The sequence below is a fragment of the Lagopus muta genome, chromosome 7 (assembly GCF_023343835.1).
Source record: "Lagopus muta isolate bLagMut1 chromosome 7, bLagMut1 primary, whole genome shotgun sequence".
Taxonomy (NCBI): Eukaryota; Metazoa; Chordata; class Aves; order Galliformes; family Phasianidae; genus Lagopus; species Lagopus muta.
Genome location: NC_064439.1, coordinates 40,407,205 through 40,419,981, shown reverse-complemented (window position 1 = coordinate 40,419,981; position 12,777 = coordinate 40,407,205). Strand labels below are relative to the sequence as shown.

General features: G+C 47.5%; 1 protein-coding gene across 1 annotated transcript in view; it reads right to left on the bottom strand.

The window, feature by feature from the left end:
- Nucleotides 1-12,777, bottom strand: part of POMGNT2 (protein O-linked mannose N-acetylglucosaminyltransferase 2 (beta 1,4-)) — an 89,310-nt gene that overhangs the window by 48,038 nt on the left and 28,495 nt on the right. The window lies entirely within an intron of this gene.

Here is a 12,777-nt window from a genome sequence, read left to right as displayed (position 1 = left end):
GTCCAAAGTTGAGCCAGTGACTGCCGTGCTTCATTTCCTCCTTGCCTTTCCCCTATCTACCTATCAGTGCACATCTGGCTCCAGGGGTCGGAGGTGGCTGAAGGCAGTGTGAGCCACACCAGCCTCTTATGTGCCTGAGTTGCTCTAGCTCAATGAGCCAGCCACCCTGTGGTTGACTTCTGACAGTTTAGATTTGAAGGTACTTGCATTTCCCTGAGAAGGAGAGCAGATAGGCCACTGTTATCCTTCAGGCACTGTGCATGGATGGAAAGATCGGAGTCACAAATAGCTCAGCCAAGCAGAGAGCGATGTCAATGGCACTAATGTGCTGCTGTGTATCAGCTTCACGAGGACTGAGCTTTGCTGAGACCAGAGCCAGCAACTCTGTTTATCTTCTGTGCTAATCCAGAATAATGTATGGTCATAAATCGTATGCCTAGAATGGGAAGACTCCCTTTAAAGGTAGCACAGTGCTTGCAGTTTTGTTGCGAACACCCTTTAGTGACCTGCCACATTCCTGTAGCATATAATATAATTAATATAGCAAATAGCAATGACCTCATTTCTCAGGGCAAAATACAAATTTGGAACAGCAGCAAACATGCTGCCTTTTGGGATGCTGTGGTACAGCAAGCATCTTGTAAGCACAAAAAAGAAACAGAGGGTGCATTCTTATTGCGTATCTTATATCTCACCTCAACACGACCATGGTGTTTATTGAGCACTGATAACATATCAGATGGTTGTAGTAGCAATCAAAGCACATCAGGCCACAGCATAGCTTAGTGATACCAGAGGAACTGAAGACAGGACTTCCTAGGGGAAGCATCTGTCCTCTCTAGTACTAGCAACAACCTTTTTAATTACTGAGATGCTGGAGCTGGCAGAGGTTGCAGAGGGGATTGGCTTGGTAGTCATTTAGAAGAGGCCCAGCTGCTGGTAAGGATTCCCATGTAATCATTTTTCAACAGGATAGAGAGAGAAATAAATTCTTCATGTATTTATTATTATTACGGCTTGTCAATTATGAAGATTTATTCATTCTTGCTGAGCTGCCTTGAACCACAGCTTTATCACTTAACTGTTGCTGCTGTGACACTGTTTTCTATGTGAAAATATAAATTGAAGGCATGCTTTCTGAACCTATAAGCAATTTATCTTCCTAAGTTTTGACAGTTCTCCCCATGTACACATAACATGCTGACCACAGCATTACAAAGTCCTTTCCTCAGGTTTGATTCAGCAAAACTTCTTAGCACAGAATCACAGAATCACAGAATGGCCCGGGTTGGAAGGGACCTCAAGGATCATGAATCTCCAATCTCTTTACCATAGGCAGGGCCACCAACCTCCCCTTTTAATACTAGACCAGGCTGCCCAGGGCCACACACACACACATCACAGCACCTATAAGAATGTTTTTAAGTGCGGTGAGACCTATCCTTAGCATTTTCCAGAGCATTGTAGACTACTGCATTAAACAAACTTGTCCATCAGGCTCACGTGCTAATGAGCACATATTTTAACCTTTTGAAATTGGATTTTCAGTATGTAAATCCCATCTTGCTGTGCCACATCCTGCATTTGTGGCAGGTTGACCAAGCTCTATAGGAAACACGGGGAAGCTGCTGCCCTGCCATTCAGTAAAATTCTCAGAATCACATCCATGGGTGCTTTATATTTTAGTACATGGATGTTTTTTTCTGGACTAAGAGGGAGTATCTTGACATCATTTTCCTCAGGATTTGTGGCTGTTCCAGCAGGGCATTCTGCTGGACCTGGCATCCTGGGACCTGCTGCTGGTAGAGACAGAATTTCCTCCTTTCCTTTCCCTTTCCTTCCCCTTGTCTTTCCCTAAGCCACCACCCCACCAGCCAATTAGCTTTATTTCTATAAGTGTTCCTCCCCCAGTGTAGATTTTGCTTCCCCAGGATATATTTGAAAGGGACATACAAAATGATAAGAATTATGACTGCCATAATCCCAACTGAGCTTTTTGCCAGTTTTGTGCCTGCAGCTCTACTGTATCTACTTGAGGCATGTGGGATGTGGCTCTGAGGATGCAGCCAGCCCCAGGCCAGTCTCACACCAGGCACTTCAAAGCAAAACACACCTCCCCAAATATTTGCAGCAGGACATCCTGCTGTGGAGGATCTGGCTGTCCAGCTGGGCCTGCACACTGTGTTTATTGTGGGTGCACCGAGTGGAAAATATTAGCGCATCGACAACAAGGGAGGTGTGCAGGGCCCAGTGATGGGTGGGTTTGAGCACCAGCCTCCTGCTCTAAAAACTGCAGTGTTGTGTAACGAGCATCCCACTGCTTGTTGGCAGGCAAACTCATGAGGAGCGTAGGGCTCATCTCGCCTGGTGGTGTGCGCAGAGCTGGAGCCTGCACTGTACCTGATGTGACAACTCAAGGAAATGCACCCAAGGGAAAATCACAGCACGTGGCATTCACCTTGGTTCAGTTCTGTAGTGCTTTTTGTACGTCCCCCTGACAGTGGATGTTAAGATAGAGCCAAACCTTGCTCGCTCTGCCCTCCCTGTGCCATCTGCTCGTGAGCTGAGGAGCTGGCAGCCCCGCAGGCAGCGCTCCCACCACCTGCTCCCACTGCGCCTTCCTCCCTCGGCAGCTCTCGCCCCTCACTGTTCCACCAGTGCACACGGGATTCATTAGAAGCTGGCTGCAGAGTGCTGCCATTGCAGCGATCCCCCCTCCTGCCCACCTCCCCGCTGCAGTCCTCAGGCCTGAGGCAGGGCATGGCAAGCAGCCGTAGGCTATCCCACTCCAGCAGCAGGGCTCTCTTCTCGTCCCTTCCTCAGCTCCCATCCTGCTGTCAGCCAGGCTCCGTTCCCTGAGGATGGGACCAACTTCAAAGTTTTCAAAGACTTCAGACAAGGGAGAAAACATTTTTTAAAAGTATCTTTAGAATCTCTTCAAAACACCACAAATAATCACTGTTAAATACACAGATGGGAAACTTGGCCTTCCTCCCCTCGCTGACGAACACCAGGCCTGGCCTGGTGCTCTGCAACCCATCACTAAGCTGAACTTCTTCTGCAAGGAGGCTACATTTTGAGATGCACAAAGCACTATCAAAGACCAAGGATAAGCTAAAGCCGTGGCTGTGCTCAACCACCTCATGTCCTTCTCCCCGTTCTGACAAGGGCATGGGTGGCCGGTGGCAGGGCTGCACTGGGATAACTGCTTCTTTCTGCCAGCTGTGCCACACAGTTGCCTTTGTCATTTTGTCCTTCTCGTGGATCAGAAAACACGGCTGTGTTTCTATTGCCAGGCCCAGCAAGAATGTTTAAACTAAGCAGCGGATGTGATATTTAGTTGAAATAAAGAAAAAAACAACAACACCCTTTTTGTTTTATAAACCTCAAGATTTGGCTTGGGCTCTCAGACTGTGTTCCTTCAACACAAAGCAAATATAGCAGAAACATGACAACTGGATACACTAGAAGCCCAAACACTGAGTTCAGTTTAAAGTTATGTGTTACTGCAGGTCTGAAACATTATTCCTGCTGCATATACAAAGCCTTGATCTTTTAACAGATTTATTCCTTTCTCTCCTCACACCTCCCTTCCCTGCACACTTGATGCTTTGCCTGCTACAGTCCTTGTCCTGCTAAATCCTTGAGATGTGGCCACTAAAATAATTTATCAGGCATCAGAATGGGAAGGTTCTCTGTCTTGGTATGTGACATGTCTCAGTTTGGCACCCCAAAGCATCTACACTGTGTGGGCCTGCTTGCCTAATAGGGTGTTGGGTACAGTGGGCCCTGTCCTACATCAAGTGAAAGCCCCCCAGTGGGGCTTCTGCCTGCACAGAGGTCAGGCTCCCTGGCCCCCACAGAACACCTAAACATCCATACACACAGCTCTGGCAACACCACCCTTATGGCCACAAGGCACAATGCAAGCAGATGGTGCTGCAATAAAATGGCAATAATCAGAATGATTTACATACAGAGGCAACCCCTGATGTTGTTAGAAATAAATGGAAAGGCTGAGGATATGCGCAGCCCTGGGGCCTGCACTCAGGATGCGTCATGGTTTGGGGAAGGACAGCACCAGGGGCCTCATGCTAGCAGCCACATATTGGGCTCAGGGCAGAGTGTCACCTAGAGCCTTCCTCTAACAGAAACCAAGGCCAACAATGCTTTTCTTGAAAGACAAGGGCTATAAGGAGAAGCTAAAGCTTCTTACACAGCCCATCCGCCAGCAGAGTGCAGGGAACAGTGAGGCACTGGCCTCTGGGACCTCATTGGCCAAGGGATCTTCAAAGCAGCCCAGCCCACAGGGCCTGTCTGCTCTTTCCTTACACAATGGGATGTTTAGGAGTTTCACTTGCACGCTTTATAGTTCACAGTTTGTTCCTGTCTGGTTTAATTTGCACCTCTGACATTAAAATCAGCTTCCTTGCTGCTACCAGGCAGCAGGTCTGAGCACACAGCTATGGGGGTGCTATTTTTATGGACATGTGAGTTCAGCTGAGCTGAGGGTTCATTGCACATTTGTATTTCTCAGCCCGAGCTACAGGAACAGAGAGCTGCCAGAAGGTTTTAATGAAATGTTTTTGTTAAGATTCATCAAACGGCACAACAAAATGGCATCTAGAGACCCCAAAGGAGGAACACACATAGTCCAGGCCAGCTGCAGATCCCTACTATGGTGTGAGAAAAGTGCAGGTGTGCAGAAAGTCTTTCTCAGGGCAATCCCACCTGATGGCTTGGTGATGTCCATGTGAATAGCAGCACTTGAGACATTCTTCTTTCTTGAACTTGTCGTGTTGCTTTACAAATCTTACACAGCTTCTGGCATCCGCAGCATTCATGCCAACAATCTCAAAGGGCAAGGACATGCTGAAATATATTTTTTTCTTCCTTCTTCTTCCTCTTCTTCATCAATTTTCTCTGCCACATGTTGTGTTCCAGTACACCACGTCACAGCTCTTGCTGTTGCATGCCCTTTCTGGCTACTCGCTCAATGGGGAGCTGAACAAAACAAGTACAAAAAGAGGCTACGGCAAAATTTGCACATCGACATTTGTCAGCATTGTCCCTATTTACTGCTAAGTAGAATGTGGAATGTGTCTGACATTGATCAGAGAAAAAATTGTCAACTGCTACCCCTTACTCCTGATTAAAAAAAAGAAAAGAAAAAAGGAGGGAGGGAAATAAAAACAGTCTGGGAGCTGCAATGTCCTCTATTCTTCTACCAAAGATGATTATAGCCATTTAGAGCAAATATAAGCCCAGGTGTGCAGTGTGCACCCCATGGAGGAGATGATGGTATCTTCAGTAGCTCCTTCCTCCTTCTAGGTTACTTCTAAATTCTCATCTTTGGACCTGACACCTGACGTCCTGGGATTTCTCTGGCCATTGCACTCACGCCACTGGAACTTTGACGTCCCAACAGCCCCCATGTGAAAGCAATGGAGGAAAGGATTCAATGTTCCCCCTATGCTGCCTCCTCCCCTGAGGATAAATGTCATACCAGGAGCTTCTGCTCAGATGGAAAAGCATGATCTTGACATCGATCTCCCTTTCTTTCCATGTGTCTTCTCCCCTTTCCAGCTCAATTTGTGTTCAGCTGTGTAATACTTGAGGTAAATGTCTGTTGCTGTAGACAGCATTAACTATAGCCATAGTTTGGATGTATAGATGTATTTCCTGCATGCTGGGGTGCTGTTGTGTCTAAGTATGCATATATGCAAACATGTGAGTTGCTCAGAGTATTGCACCTGTATATTTATTATGCATTATAATGTATGGCATTAAAAAAGATAGCACGTAGATGTAATATGTAATGCAAATATCATTCCCAAGTATTTATTTACTGTCACAACAACCGTGATGGAAGACGCTGAGCATGACTCTCAGCAAATCCATCAGGTTTACATTTTACATTGCACACTTACTCAATTTGCTGGTGATGGCACAAGCAAAACAGCTGTCATCTATACTTTGTATGGAAGCAGATGCAATGCACAGAACTGCGAGCAGGCTGATGCAGTGCCTTTTATTACCCGTGTTAAGGATGGCAGACAATTTATTTGCTAAAGGCTAACAGTAAATAATATCTTCTCTGTGAAATGAATGTAGGCAGATTGAGGTGGGGCCAGAAAGCAATTAAATGTATTATTAAAGCAAGGCAGGAGATTGTAATCGTACATATGTATATTATGCACATACATATATAGAAAGGCAAATATGTCTGCAGCAACCTTTGGAACCAATATTCTAGTCTGAAATGCAATAAGGCTAGAAATTAAATGCTTATCTTCCTTTGCTAATGCATAATCTTTGCCTTTAATCATCCCTACTAATTATTTCGCTGCATTGAGTTCTTACCTTTCTGCGAAGCAGCAAATTTCATTTTGCTGTGGTCGGTTTCTAGACTCTGTGAGGTGGTGGGGGTGGGCTGGCTATGGCAGGAGAGGGTCCCCAGCAGCCACAGCAGGGGGACACATTGCTGAATCTTGTCTGCTGTCACTGAGACACACAGCTAGACCATACGCACAAGCAACTGCGTGATAAACGTTCATCAAGTACATGAGGCTTTTAGGAAAAGACATTGGAAATCTGCAGTACATGGAGTTTTTTGTCCTCCTTGCTTAAGGGTCTTTTTCCATGCAGTAAGAACAGAAGGCAGTAGGTTTTGCATTGGGCTGTAAAGGAGATGTGCTTCCTCAACACAATGTTAATAAATACATGGAGGGAACATTTCCCTCTATTGTAAGAACCACAAACACAGAAAGAGCCTAATTACATACCTTCCTTCCATGATGCTAGCACTGATGAGGCCATACCTTAAGTACTGTGCTCAGTTTTGGAGTTTCCCTCGCTGCAAGAAGGACACTGAAGCCCTCAAGTGTGTCCAGAGAAGATTATGAAGCTATGAAGGGTCTGGAGCACAAGTCTTAAGGGGAGCAGCTCAGGGAGCTGAGATTGTTCAGTCTGGAGAAGAGGAGGCTCAGGGGAGACCTGATTGCTCTCTACAGCTGCCTGAAAGGAGGCTGTGGTGAGGTGGGGGTTGGCTTCTTCTCCTAGGTAACAGTGATAGGATAAGAGGGAATGGCCTCAAATTGCACCAGGGGATGTTCAGGTTGGGTATTAGGAGAAACTTCTCAGAAAGAGCAGTGATGCAGTAGCACAGGCTGCCCAGGGAGGTGGTGCAGTCACCGTCCCTGGAGGTGTTGAAGAACCATGTGGATGTGGCACGAGGGATGTGTTCACTGGGCATGGTGAGAGTGAGTTGGGGGTTGGACTAGGTGATCTCAGTGGTCTTTTCCAATGTTTATGATTCTGTGATTTTGTGATATCTGGTTCCAAGGCACCCCAGTGTGCACGGTCAGCTGTGGGCACAGGACACCGTTGATCTATGGGGTTGTCAAACCAGCGGAGTGCTGCATTTGGGCCAGGGACAGGACTCAAGAGCCTCCCAATGCCTTGGAAAGTGCTGCCCCGTGTCTTCTCGCTTGTCCTTTGCTGAGATAAGCAAAAGTCTTGTGACCAAACATTTCGGTGTCAGAGATCGCCCTTTTATGCAAAGCAAAATGCCCTGTGTATTGATTTTGACAAAATTACTCTTTTCTTTGTTTAAGCAAACAGGAAAAAAAGGCGTTCTGAGCTTATTAAAACATCACAGATCTGCTGTTTCATTGAAACCTTTCAATTAAATCAAAATACGCTTTTACAATTGATTTTTAATTCCAGAGGGCACTTCAAAATTTGTTATTTACTTTTGGATTAGGACTGGAATAAAATGAGGAAACTCCGAGTATGAAAATCTTCCTGGTAATCTCCATATAAGCTGCTGTGACAGCTGCATGTCTACATGTCTGCTCTGCGGCTCTGATGCAGGACAGGGCTGAGATTCAGACTAATAAAGTGCAACAAGATACAGGCCAAATAGTGCAGCAGCTGGCACAGTGCTTGGGGACCTGACAGAGGTCACTAAAAACGATGGCAACCCACACTGCTATAAATAAATGTACTTTCTCAAACTAAATGAATGCCTTTGATGACATGATGAATTTTGCTGGAAGAAATAGAAAGTGTTTCACTTGGTATCACATGACAGTGTCTTAGAAAGCAGAACGGCATGAAATCAACGTGTCAATGTTAAATGAAATTAAGCAACTACACGCTGCTCAATGTCTACATCTTTGAATTTATCATGAGCAGAAATCATCTTCTCTTGTGCGTATTGCACACAGACTTCAGGGAACATTTACTTTGTCTCATCCCAGCTAACATTGCTCTTGACTTCTCAGAAGAAAGCCTGGTCTTACCGCCGGCGATGCCTGTGGGTGGCACAGAGGTAGCTGGTGGATCAGTGACAAAAAGAGGACGTTGTGGAGCACTACTGCCTGGCAACCACATGTGAGCAAGAAGCACTCAAGCACTCACTCTCACAAAACCGAGCACAAGGCCATACACCTGAGGGCCGGGAGACAACAAAGCAGGATCCTTATAGCAATTTAATACCCTAGGAGCTGCTGGCAGAGGCTCTGCCCCATCCAGCAGCACACAGGGGATGGCACACTCTTGCTCTGTGCCCAACTCCTTCTCCTAGAGCTTGCTTTTCTGCCTGCTGATATTCTAAGGACTTACTAGAGCTTCAGAACTCCCTTTAATCACAATTTTGAGGTAGAAGATAGGTGTGCAGGTGTTGCCTTTTCATGGCTTCCCACACCCCAATTGCCTCCAGGGACGAAGGAGCTGGTTGCTCACCCCCTGGTCCCCAGTACCATGGGGCTGCTAATTCAGGGTCTGTGGAGACTCACTTACAGACACGTCCTTCTGTCATTGAAGTGTGGCAAGTATATCATTGGCTTAATAGCCTCCTGCTTGTGTGCCACAGTTTGTGTCTTCTCAGGTCATTATATGCCACATAAACATGGTATGTTTATTAAAGAGAGAAAGCAATTATCCCATATTTATGCTGAGGAATGCAATTAAATTCTGTTCCTCAAATACCAGGCATCTCTTTTTAAACATTGCTTGCTTGGCTAGTATCTTAGCAAAATCCACAGGTTCAAGAGATTTTGAAGGAGTCTTTGCCAAATGCAAGCTCACTCAAATATCTGACCATGCTTTGGGCAGCACTGTCACCAAACAGATCTCTCTTGCACACTACTTGCAGTGCCACACTGAGGGCATTGATGTGGGAGCTCTTTTGACAGCTACAACTCCCCACCAAGGAGCCGTGGACCCCCTTCCTGCAGACTGCAAAGTGCACACACATGGCAAGGATATGTCCTGAGGGCTGTGGTTACAGACGGAAGGCATTGCTGAAGCTTGTCAGAACCCAATATCTTTGCACCGTCTACTCCTCTGACAAATTTGGCAAAGGCTGGACAACAATGCAAGCATAGAAGGGGGGAATGCAGAAAGAGTGCGAGGCAGTACTCTGCAAGGCTGTTTCCTTATGAAGTAAGGCTAAAAATAGCAGTGACCTTTTTCCAGGCTCTGTTTTTCTGTGGTTTGGAGCAGAGTGTGAAATTTGGCAGGTGCGAGAGGCCTTTGGGGTCTGCCTTCTGCTGTTCCTGTGAAAATCTTCACAAATTTGGGCTAGGTATAAGCCTTTGGAAAGCAAGGCTGTGTGTTAAGACGTGTAGGAACTTTAGCAATGAGGTGGTGTTCCATAGTAATTTTGTCCTTAAGACCCTTGCCCTTTCCATCTCCATGTCAGTGCTGGATGTGGGGTGTCCATCCTGTTGTCCCCAGCCCAGGGTCCCCATACAGATACCACTGCTGGCAGCAGGAGCACTGCTCTCATCCCACTGACCACTGTAGAGTGAGGGAATACTTGGAGTGAAATAACCCACGTTACATGGTCCTGCTGCACGCATAGTTGAGGGGAGGGAAGGTCTCCTCTTGAGATCTGCCAATGTGAGGAAGAGGGTGTTTTGCTTCACAGTAGATTAGTCATTTGCTTACAATTTAATTAAGCCCTTGGGAGATGCCTGCTTGACACTCTTTTCTGGCCTGACAGGACAGGCAACAGCCATGCCCAAGGGTTGTTAGCCATGAAGAACTGGAGTGGCAAGCAGCAGCAGGCCATGGGCTGGTGACACCAGGGCATCCTTCCGGGCCAAGCCCAATGCTGCTCTGCATCCAGCACAGAAGTGATTTCTGTTTGCTTCTCGCCCAGTCTGGCAGGGCTGAAAGACAGCCAGTCTTGAGGTCAGGGATGAGCTCTGAGGTGCTCAGCCCCCCCAGACATGACACCCAGAGTTAACCAGGGGGTGCTCAGCCTGGTGAAAGGGGCACGGTTGATGCCCAGATACGTGGTGGGCAGGTGGTGATGGGGGAAACACTCGTGGCAAACTGAATGACAATGGGGAGAAAGAAAGTGAAATTGGACTGAAAGGTAAGGAAGAGAAGTAGGGCAAGAGAACAACAAACTAATGCATTCAGTTCTGGCTACCAAAGGCAATTTCTATCCTATGCACTGACCACGGCAAGAGTCTTCATTTTCAAGGGACTGATGCAGTGGACATTCTCTGCCAAAGTAGATCACTTAACTGATCCTAAAAGCCCCAGGTGCCATTGGGGTCTCTCTATGCATGTGGGCTGCCTGTGGCGGGGGCGGCACAGCCCATCTGTCCCAGTGGGGTATTAACAGAATCAAGGCCAGCTGTCCTTAGTAAGCAGGGGAAGACTTTGCTTTCCAGATTAAGGTTGGCCCTGTAGTGTGAGCAGCTGCTCCTGGGTCAGTGCTGGTGCCGGCAAAGTAGACCTGGGGCAAGCCCTGCAGAGCCCACACAGGGACTATCTGCATCCCAGAGCACATCCTGAGTCCATGGTCCTGCTGAGCATTCGAGTCCAGAAACAGATGAACAAAGGGACAGCGCAGCAGCTCTGCAGCCAAATTCAGATTGCATTCTAATGGAAAGACTGTTCTGTGGAGGTCTTTCCACCCTGTTTGTGATAATGCAAAGCCCTTCTCCTCATGATCACGTCTGGGTAACAGCCTTTGTGGTGAATGCATCAGCTGCTTGTGCAGGACAGAAATCCTGGAAAGGCTGGATGCAAATTTAGTCAAGCCAAATGGCACACAATTTTTCCATAGACCGCTGGCAGAGACCACTGGTTTTCAGAAATATCTGTTCTTTTAATAGGACACATTCATTAGCTAGCTATTTTTAAAGAGACAAAATAGTCTTGGAAATACCGTCAGCTGCAAACGTGTCAGTCCTTACCAGATGAGATTCGGACACAGCCACAGGGAATAATCCCAGTGGGAATGAGGCAAGGGCTGCAACACAGAACTTCAGTGGCTGTCACCGTAACTTCAGTGACACTGCAGAGCCCAGGGAGCCACCTTCCTCATTTCACAGGATGAGAAATGGAATACACACAAACCACTGAAGTACTGCAGTCACACATTCCCCAAGCCTTTAATAGCTAAATTACCTTCTTATCTATCCTGGTACATATGAAAGACATGAAATGGCCCCGACCAGCTGTGTGCAGGCTGTTACTGCCTTGGGATGGCTGCTTCCCCATGTCATATACGTCCCCCAGGGCAGGCCCATGCAGGTGCCACTCTCTCCACCCAGCGCTTGCAGCCTCAGGGCAGAGAGCCAGAGGCAGGGTGAGTTGAGAGCGGGGGTGACCCAGTGAGATGCTGGATCAGTTTTGCTCTTATTCCCAGCAAGAATGGGGTTGGGACACCACTCGGCATCCCTCTGACCGTGTGTCATGCCTGTCAATGCTTTTCTGCTGCCTAATGCTTCGCAACCTAAGGAGGAGGCTAATGCTGTAACAGATGCAGCCTGCCTCCTTCCCCAATCCCCTTACAGGAAGAGTTCATTGGGAGGTTAATAGGATGCTGAGAAAAGAGACTGATTAAAATTAAATGAATCTAAATTAAATTAGGGGAAAGTCAAGCAACCCAGTCAGTTCATAAGATTTCCTAGCTGATGCTTTAAGAAGAATACTGCCGAGAAAGAAGGATCCAGCCCTACAAGTGTTTCTGCCCATGCATCACCCAGTGCAGGGTCTGCCCAGCTCACAGGACCAGTCGGGAGCAGTTGGAACACTTCATGCTACCCAACCATCCACAATCCTGGCTGCTGCATGGTGACACAGGGTACCAGGGCCGTGCCCAGCAGTGGACTTGGCAGGGTGGCTGTATCCATGCTGTATTTGTGCTTTTTTGTTCTTGCTGCTCTACACTGCACTGGTGTGGCCTCACTCTGAGTGCAGGCTTGGGCACTACAATATGGGAATGACATAAAACTATGAAAGAGCACTCAAAGGAGGGCTATAAAGATGGGGAAGGGTCTGAAGGGCAAGGATCTGCGGAGGGCTACAAGGATGAGGAATGATCTGGAGGGCAAGGTGTGTGAAGAGCGGCTGAGCTCCCTGTGTTTGCTCAGCCCAGAGCAGAGGAGCTGAGGGGAGGCCTCATGACGGCTGCTCACAGAGGGAGCGGAGGGGCAGCGCTGAGCTCTGCTCTGTGTGACAGACACGAGAGAACGGAGCTGTGCCAGGGGAGTCAGGTTGGGAGTTAGGGACAGGGTCTGTGCCAGAGGGCGGTGGGCATGGAGCAGCCTGCCAAGGGCTGTGAGCATGGCCCTGTGTGCCGGTGTTCAGGGAGCATTTGGATTGTGCTCCCAGGGTTTTGGGTGGTGCTGTGAGGAGCCAGGATTGGATTTGGTGATCCTTGTGGGTCCCTTCCAGCTTAGAATATTCTATTATTCTGTGATTCTATGATACTAAGAGATCTTTAAACTCCACAGTGTGCATACC